General features: G+C 35.5%; 1 long non-coding RNA gene across 1 annotated transcript; it reads left to right on the plus strand.

Annotated features, from left to right (window-relative positions):
- The first annotated feature begins 2,165 nt into the window (after positions 1 to 2,165).
- On the plus strand, positions 2,166 to 3,800 carry LOC128236020 (uncharacterized). Its single transcript, XR_008261222.1, has 3 exons — positions 2,166 to 2,375; positions 3,041 to 3,095; positions 3,352 to 3,800. It is a non-coding gene; the product is annotated as an uncharacterized LOC128236020 (long non-coding RNA).
- Positions 3,801 to 9,786: the final 5,986 nt, after the last annotated feature.

Consider the following 9,786-nt stretch of genomic DNA (forward strand, 5'->3'; position numbering starts at 1 on the left):
AATCCAAGTATGAGCATAGTGCTATCATTCGCAAGAAAATATGTACGCCTGGCTGTCATGTATAGAAATCTATGCATGTGTTTCATTCACTCAAATCTTCAATTGCTTTGCCTTCACTGGCTTCAGGACAGCCAAAGCATGTATACTAGAAATCTGTTATCAGCATCACTAGTGAATCCGGGGGGGGGGTTGCCCCCTCCCCCCTATACATCGTCCAAGTTAACTTTTTATTTTAATATCGGAGACAAAAAGTAATAAAATGCGCCAAAAATGCACCATTTCGGACTAGAAATTGTTAGAATTATCTTGGGGAGTACCCCCAAACACCCCTGCCAACACCTTAAACCAAATTTTTTTGTACTTTATGTGTCAGGCAATGTCCTCGGGGACGGATCCAGGATCTGACTTTAGAGGGGGCATAACTTTCGGGCGCAACTTTTTTGACATGCGCTCCTCCCTCAGCACCATTTTTTTTTTTTGGGGGGGGGGGTTAAGGTGTTGGCAGGAGTGTTTGGGGGTACTCCCAAAGATAATTTTAACAATTTGTAGTCCGAAATGGTGCATTTTTGGCGCTTAGCAGACAACACATTTCAAATTCAGGCCGAAACACAGATTGGAATTTGGATATGTGTCTAACTCAGTACCGAATAAAAACATCCAGGAAAAAAATAATCAGCAGAAAATAACATCTAGCAGTATTAAATTTTAAGGGTCAGATAATGTCATACATTACCTCTTTTTAATATAATTTTGACAGCTCCTGCACGGAAACTGTTGGCTGATACCGTAGCAAAAGTCGCGAGAGTGCTCTCCCGTGGATAAGAAGGTACCAGCCTTTAGTTTCTGTTCCCATTTAATATTGCTGTCGCAGGATACCAATATTTACTGGTTCCCTTTTAATTCCATTCGTTAAGTTGCGTTCTTGTAGATGTATTCGTCTATATGCTTATTGGCAAATACATACTGCTATGTTTGATTGATGTATAATTAAGTTAGCTTTTAATGGTCTTATTACATTATATAAATATTATTAGTAATAATATTAGAAGTATAATTGTTCTCTTGTATTTGAATTAGTACACAATAGTCAATTAAAAGTAAAAACTTGACATGTGCCATTTATCGTTTAGACGTAGACAGTAAGCAATAAAATAAAGGAAACTAAAAGTTGTACACATAGACACATGCGGTAGTCCATTACAAACACGAACGAAGCAATTGCATGAAGGCACTTACGATTCAAACGAATGCACTAACAGTTTAGATAGAGAAATGTCATAAAGCAGCATGCATTAATTGGTGGATAATCCCTTTCATAGGGAAGTTGGTATATGGCGGGCAATATCAGTGTTACGCGTGCAAAATACATTTGTAAATTGTCGAACAAGTAAAAGTTAGATGGTATGAAGTAAACTCTTAATTATTAAAAATGGGAAGTGTAAACGTATCGTGAAGATTTAACTTCAGGTCATCTTACTGACATATGATACAACCTCATTGGCCGACACATTGTCAACGCAAAATCTGACACATGGAATGTGTATCGGATGAGTAACAGTGGGCGGACCTTTAAACACCCGCGAAAGTTATAATTCTAAATGATAAAGCCAAGTTATTAAGGATTGCCTATCTGCAATTCAATTGGCTGAAAATGTAGGTTGTATTCTAAATATAGATATTCTCATACAGCACTAGACTTAAGCATAATTGTTTGTTTTTGTGTAAAATGGCAAAGTAGTACACAGAGTTAGAACCACAAGTTGTGCCGTGGACACGAGTCAATTAGTTACTTTTATTTCATTCTCAAAACTTATAAAAAATATTTAGTCATCGATATATAACTAGAAATTAAGCCGTCATTCTTTTTGCTGGGCTTATGTCCATTTTTACGGGAAAACCGGCTTAAATGAGAGAAATAGTGAAGTGTTACTGGATACAATCCAGTTATTTGCAGTTTATAAGAATACGAACATGTATCTCTTTTTAAACTTATTAATCTAATTGTAAAAGTATGAAGACACATAAGAAAATGTAAACAATACTTCAGGATTATTTTTTGAACACGCGATCAATGCATCATTACTTGACATCTTATTTATAAACACATTTAAGATAAACGGAATCCCATGTTTACAAAACAAGAAGTTATTTATAGAGCATTAGTCATGGGACAATTGGTTTCATATACAAGTTGTTATTATTACCTGTGATTAAAATTATTCTTATTTAAGCGGAAATGTATGTTTATGATGTTGAATATGGAAATGCATCACCTCATTAATACTACGACTTACATTCAAGACTTTGCAAACGTATTTTACATGAGTTGGAATGCTTCATAAGGAATTAACATGAATTCAACACCAATGATACAAGTAAGCTTTTCGATTTTATTTCCCTTTACATGTACAAAAGAGAAGTAAACCTTTTATAGTTGAAACTATACATACACGTTAAACATATCATATGTGCTTTATTAGGTTTACGTTATGTTTGAAAATATTTTGTATGTTACAATGAATGTACTTTAAATATTGTTTGTACGTTGTGTTATAAAATGAGATTGCATTGCTACTTTGAAAATAAAATGCCTTTACTATTTCTCTTATAAAGTAAAGTCAACTGTTTAATTGGTTATTTAAGGCTATCGTCTCAAATTACATTGTATACGAAACAGACCAGTACTTGAAAACTTGTGACACAGGGATGCACCAATACAAGCAGATCATATTTAACAAACATGACTACCTCCCTTTTTTACATAATGATTAATTTACGTACTTCGTCAGGGTTGGCTTAAAAGAAAATAAAGCTTTTAAATGTTAGCCATTTAAATATCAATTAAATATGTAAGTGTTATGTACTTACATTATTATATTTTCTACATAAAAGATCACATCATATGTATGTACAGTATACTTTTCCATAGCAAGAATCAGTGTGTACATATATTCAGTAATTTAAACGTTTATGGCCCGTTTAACGATGTACGCTGACCTTTTGTTTTAATATATTATCTAAGTTTGCGATGTATTTTCAGAATGACACCATGTCAACAACCGTGACAAACCTTGCCACCACACACAACTATACAGGTAAAGTATTATAATAACAAAAGACAAAGTATCTCACTTGATATATACCTACGGTACATGTACATGTAATTCAACGCCTTTGCCCAAGCAATGGAGTCAAATAAGTAAACTGGAGTGCATTCAATTTCAATCTACTGATTCTGCTCGAGTTTCAGAGTAACCGTATTAATACTAATTTTTTTTTTTATCAAAACCAATATATAGTTTTGTAATATATACACTATATTTATTTCAACTGCTTTTTGTTAACTTCTAGACGATCCTGTGTTTGTGACACTGCGCCTGCTTGTATTCCTATCTGTGGTCGTGTTATTCTTTGCTCTGGGTCTAGGCTGCTATAGAATTCGACAACGTTGTTCCAAGGATGACTACCGCTTTCTCGACGTCATTTAACTTTGTTAGCGTCTGGACAAATACGGCTTTAGTTGTTGAAAGTATGGTATTTGTCGTCGTTTACGTGAATGAGATTAACTATCTAGCTCGCAAACGGGCTTAAGCATGTTGGAGCAAGTGTAAAATCGTTGGACATCGAATCACCGTGAGAAAGGAAGATGTTGACTATTCACAGAGAATAATGATACTGCTCTGTGCGTTCATTGTAAAACGTGAGGGGAAAATATACTTTTGGCAATTATTAACAGTGCAAACATTCTTTCAAAAGCTTTTATCATGTAAAATATATGTGATTAAATGCTCGTAAATCGATGTTCGTATGTTTATTTTCTTCTTTTGTAATGACAATTATAGTTACTTAATGGGTTTGGATCTAACATCTGATTTCGTGGTATTGTTCTTACTTTTTGATGAAAAAGAATATAACGGGATCTTCATAGAAATGCCTCTTTACTAGACAAATTCTTAACGTTTACCCTATCTCGGCACAATGGCAAAAAGTCTATGTATTACAATTTTAACACCATCAAATGTAGGTACAGGTCGACTTATTTTGGCACTCACTGATGTGAATATTAAAACTAAATAGAAAAAAACAACATGAAATGTAGGTCACGAATATTAATGTATGTCACAATTAAACGTGAAACAAGTCCTTCACGCATTCCACATTTCGTGAGCTGCCCTGTATGAATGTTGTATTTATATCAGACCTTGTCTTAAACATTGCAGCCTAGGCTATTTTATCAAATAGTTTGGCGAAGTGGTAAGGTGTACATACGATTATATAATTTATATTGAGATGAAATAGAACCATCAATCGGCCTTAAATATACAGCAGGTTGCGCGTAAGGCAATGTATAGTGGTACCCGCATTGCAGACTAAAGTCGAAACTTGGTCGAAAATAAAAGGATATAATGCCTTTAGATAAAAGGCCAGTCCGTATTTACTAACGTTCTAAGTGTAAGAGTAATACTGAAACTGTAAATCTCCATTTTATTGTGCAATCATATTATTAGAGCAACAGTTATCGTTAAATTGGCCATAAATGTTTCAAACTTTATGTTTATTTTTTTCTAGAAAAACATTGTAAAATATAGCCATACTATAGATAGTTCTTGACATTGAGAACATAATTTGAAATTTATGGGTCTAAGTTTCAAACTCTGACTAAAGACGTAAGTGTTTCTACGAGTTTTTTTTCTAAAATATGAACCTTCACACAACAAAATGAATACAATGTGTCAATTACAATTCTATCAAAACAAATGAATATTTAAGATAATCTACCTATTTCCTAGTCCCCAACAAAACGGGTTTCAAAAGAGTCTCAGCTGCTTGACAACCGCATTTAACCTCCAGGAAATGATTTATCACGCTGTTGACAATGGTAGTCACGCGTACGTGGCATGCCTAGGTTAAAAGGCTGCTTTCGATACTGTCCGGCACCAAGCACTCTTACTTAAACTAGGTAGACTTGGTATCAAAGGTAAACCCCTACGGATTATCCAATCCTCATATTAATCCCTCAGATGTATTATCCGCGTCGGTCAAGGCCTAACGTCAGACGCCTTCGACGTCGTACGTGGCGTCAGACAGGGTGGGGTACTTTCCACTTTCTACTACCTGGTGTATATAAACGCGTTATTACGACATCTCTCCAGTTGCCGTCATGGGGCACAACTTCTGTCTGTGAATTCCGGAAGACCCGCATTCGCAGACGACATAACACTTGTCGCTTTTTGTCCCTACGACCTCCAGTGTATGGTCGATATAGTCTACTCGTATTGCTAACGTTGGAACATAGAAATGAATGTCAACAAATCAGATGTAATAGAATTTTCACCACGCCGCAGCGTCCCCCAAATCCTTATCATGTTCAGTGAGCGTATCGTCCAACAAGTCACATCCTCTACTCATCTAGGTATACTGCAGGATTTAAACTTAAAACTGCACGGACGCATAACACAACGCATTCAAAAAGCGAAAAATGCCCTATTCTCTATGATCGGGCAGGGTGTCCATCCTTATGGTGTAGGTCCTCTCGTTTCATGCACCTTATACCAAAAGATAATAGTCCCGATAACACTTTACGGCTCTGAATTATGGAATAACATGACCGTAAATGACACAAAAACAGTCGATCGATTTCAACACTTCTGGTCAAAGAAAGTGCAAGGTTTTCCCTCGCAAGTCAGATCTGATATGACGGAATCCATACTCGGACTTAACCGCCTCTGTAGCCAAATCGATAAACGCAAACTTATGTTTTTGTATAAAATTTTAAGTTTGTCTCAACATTGTATAACGAAAGAGATTTTCATCAGAAAATATTGTATGTATTTGGAAGACAATACGTCTGTTAAACTTAGTTTTATCCCGGACATATGCAGAATACTCACAAAATACAATTTGCTTTTTATACTTAATGAGTACATAACTGCATCATTTCAATTCCCACTAAAAACGACATGGAAACGGACTGTTAATAACTCAGTCAAATTATTAGAACTCAACTGCTGGGAAAATCGCACCGCAAATGACCGTGACTTTATATTGTTTCGAATCCTCCATCCTGTAGTCTCGCCTTCTATAATATACTCTGTTTCAAGAAAAAGTGTATATAGGGAGACTCGAATCGAGCCACTACTGGAAATAGATCAACACGTCGATTTTTTGAAATTATGTTTTAAATTTATTACACGCTGTTTAAACAGATGCTTTTACTAACTATTCCTTAGTAAAATCCAAGCTCTACACTGTGCTGATTCGTCTAGGCTGGAACGACCATGCAACATACATGTAGTGACATAGTTCGTATAAAACTGCTAGGCAATTTATTGATTATACTTATACTTATCAATTAATCCATGTTCATGTTATCTTTCTAACATAAATAATATTATGTATGCCATAACTCGCTGCTGTAAATCTCTTGTATTTTGTTTTGACAAGATTTCTGCATCCAAGCGGCGAATCACATACGACCTTACTATCATGGAAGTCAAATAGACTAATTTTATTTGCATGTAGAATATAAGCTTTTTATTTATACTTAGATATGAAGCTATATCCTACAATATTTGTATAAATATTTTGACACCAATAAGCTATAATTTTGAACTGTACTTTTATTGTATATATATTATATATGTTCTATGTCTATCAATGTTTGTATATATCATGAATATCTCCAGCCATGGGGGAAATAAAGATGTTGAGTTGAGTTGAGTTGACCTGTTTTACCATTACGCAAAAACTTTCTGTCTACGATGATTTACAAATCTCTTTGGCAAAAACAATACACGAAGGCATTTTTGCGGAGTAGAAGAAATCCAAAAACCTTCCAACTCGTTTGATAGATGTAGTACCTTTTGGAAATATTTTTAAATCTGACGTATATGTTGAAAAAGGATTTGTTTTGGATAAAAAGGTACTACATGTACTAAGACAAAATAGATACTAAGAAATAACTTACAATTATATGTCAAACATAATGAAAGTTTAGAAAGACCCCACAATAGTTGAACAATTCAGTGTTTTTATGTCAGAGGGTATTGTTTATCGATGACCTTAAATTTGTGCTTCCTGTCGTCTGAAAACGGCATATGTTATTGATATAGTTTTTTTAGCCCTTTGTAATACAAGATTTTAAATTGTTTCACTGCCATGCGAAATAAAACACTGGGAACCCAGTAATGATCTCCATGAATAATGTTTACATAATAAAAATAAATAAAATGACATCAAGGAAAACCACTGTCGCAATCTTACTGCGTTTAAAAGCTATATACGTCTGATAACCTATTCATTCTAGGAAAACGAAGTTAATTTAAAGAAAATGCCTCATATATACTTGACGTTCACTACTAATGCTTCTTTATGAATGACCTAATACATACAACACAATCACTCATGACTACATTAGAAAAAATACAAGTCCTAATTCAGAAAGCAAACAAGTACTTAAATCTTCGCCAACATACGTACATTTGAGAGTCATTTTAAATAAAAAATATGTGAGACGAGGCATAACTTCGCCAACAGTGACGGTTCCTGATTTAATCTAGAAACCTTATGCACCAGTCAATTGTAACCACGGCCACCCCAGGTCCAGGGAATAGCGGGGACTTTGACTTTCGGTCTAGCCAACCTTGGGTAAAATCCCTGCCCTGCGGGGACGAACTGATGGTAAAATCCCCGCCAAATGCCCCCGCACCCCAGGGACACTAGGTAAGGCCCATTTCCCGCTATATTTTGCGCGAAAACAAAACCACTGCATTCACCTGGCACTGCGGGGCCACCTGACAGGTAAAAACACGGCCCATTTCCCCGGCTATCCCCGGTATACTCCCGGACCTGGGAGGGGGGGGGGCGTGGTTACAATTGACTGGTGCATTATAGTGACTATGTGAAGTGCTGTACTGTTCATATAAGTCCAGACCTCCGTCTGTATTCATGGCCGTACTCGTCGCATGCTTTCCTTTTGCAGCAAGAGAATTTGTGCCGCCCGAAAAGCGATTTCGAACAGAACGTTTTCAGCATATAAAAGTGCATAACTTAAGATTTCGATTTAGTTGGCGGGATTATTTGAAACACGAAACGAATGATTGTATGAATGGACCCTCTTCGGGCTCCTAGAAAGTTCAACGTTGATACGTAAAAGAAAACGCTGAACCGCTGACGGCGGCAGTCGGATTTCTTCGACGTGTGAATTCAATTGACAGACTTCAGACCAATATCAGATTCTAAATTCATTTTCAAACAATAATCTCCCCATCTCTCTACTATCATCTTTGGGACCCTTGACCGAAGCAACGTTTGTAAACCATGCTAGAGATAGTGTATATATTCTATAGCATACGGGAGTAAGCATTTTCAAAGAAATGAAAATCACGTCTAAAATTCTTTCCTTGTTTCTGAGGGGCGAAATGTTTCCTTTCTTGGATGTTCAATCTTCTTTTCAGAAAGTCTGTAGGTGTTTCCAGTTGTCGGGATGTGATGATTTAAACTACAAGTACGCCCTGTTCACGGGTACACTTTGCCGGTATATCGGTAGTATTCATTTAGTTCTACAACACTCATGAATGCAGGTTCAATATTTTTAAACACTACTACAGAAGTTGACGTGCAAATTTGTCTCACAATAATGAGTTTGTATTATTATAAGCTTTATCCATCCTATATAATTATAGTTATATGTCTTTGCTCAAGACTACACAAAGGGCCGACAATTCTTTCTAATTTGTGATCAATTATTTTCTTTTTATACTGGATGAAAACACGTTAAACTTGTAATATCAATTGCTTTTTACAGATGTGTCACTATTTAGGCTCATTCATGGCCTCGTAAGTGGTGATGCTACCGACAAAACATTTCTTAACAAATAGCTGTTTTTCGATCTAATAGTATTTAACACAGTTTAACATATACTATAAAAGTTGTTAGCACGCATGTGACACCACAGGATTAATTTGGGCGACGGACTTGACACGAATTGCCAAATATCCATGATACTTGTATTATAGATAGGACAACATTTTCAATAGCATTGAACGGTATGTTATTCATTTTACGAGTGTGTATCCATACTGCCGAAAAACATAGAAACGTTATAATAAAGCTTGGCAACAATTTAGATAACTCGATGAGAAATAGGAATAATTTTGCTCTGTAAAGCACATTTTGTAGATGCATTGTGTATAACTGAATTGTAATTAAACATTTAGTTGTAACAAGTGTATAATATCACTATACAGTAGTGGTTAAAAGACAGTAGCACCACTTTGAATTGTTCATCCTCAGAAGAGGTGTATATACAAAGGTATAGAGGATATTTGTTGATTTCAGTGAACATCGTACTTTATTTACCGAATGGTGTAGCCAATATAGTTTTTATATGATCACGAGTGAAATTAAATACGATCTTAAAGTTAAATCAACAAAACTCCTGATTCTTCTAATATGCTTATTTTCGGGGTTTTACTGGTTTTTTTTTCAAAATACCTTCTTTTTGATGAACGCCACTGCCAGTGAAACCCCCGAAAGGCAAAGTTTTTGACAGCTGGTGACGAAGCTGACGGAGAAATAGTTTTCAAAGAGTTATTATTTAATTTTTCTTACTATCTCGTGTTTTAGGGTATTAAATCCCAGACCAGATGTTGAGCAAATAATTTGTTTCTATCATCGCATGGAGGAGAATATCTAAAATAAGAACAATATGGGTTAAGTCTTGACGTGTGATGTGCTTGCAAAAAGCTTTACAAAAAGTCGGATGTAATTGTATTTGGCCTCTC

The sequence above is a fragment of the Mya arenaria genome, chromosome 5, assembly GCF_026914265.1.
Source record: "Mya arenaria isolate MELC-2E11 chromosome 5, ASM2691426v1".
Lineage (NCBI taxonomy): Eukaryota > Metazoa > Mollusca > Bivalvia > Myida > Myidae > Mya > Mya arenaria.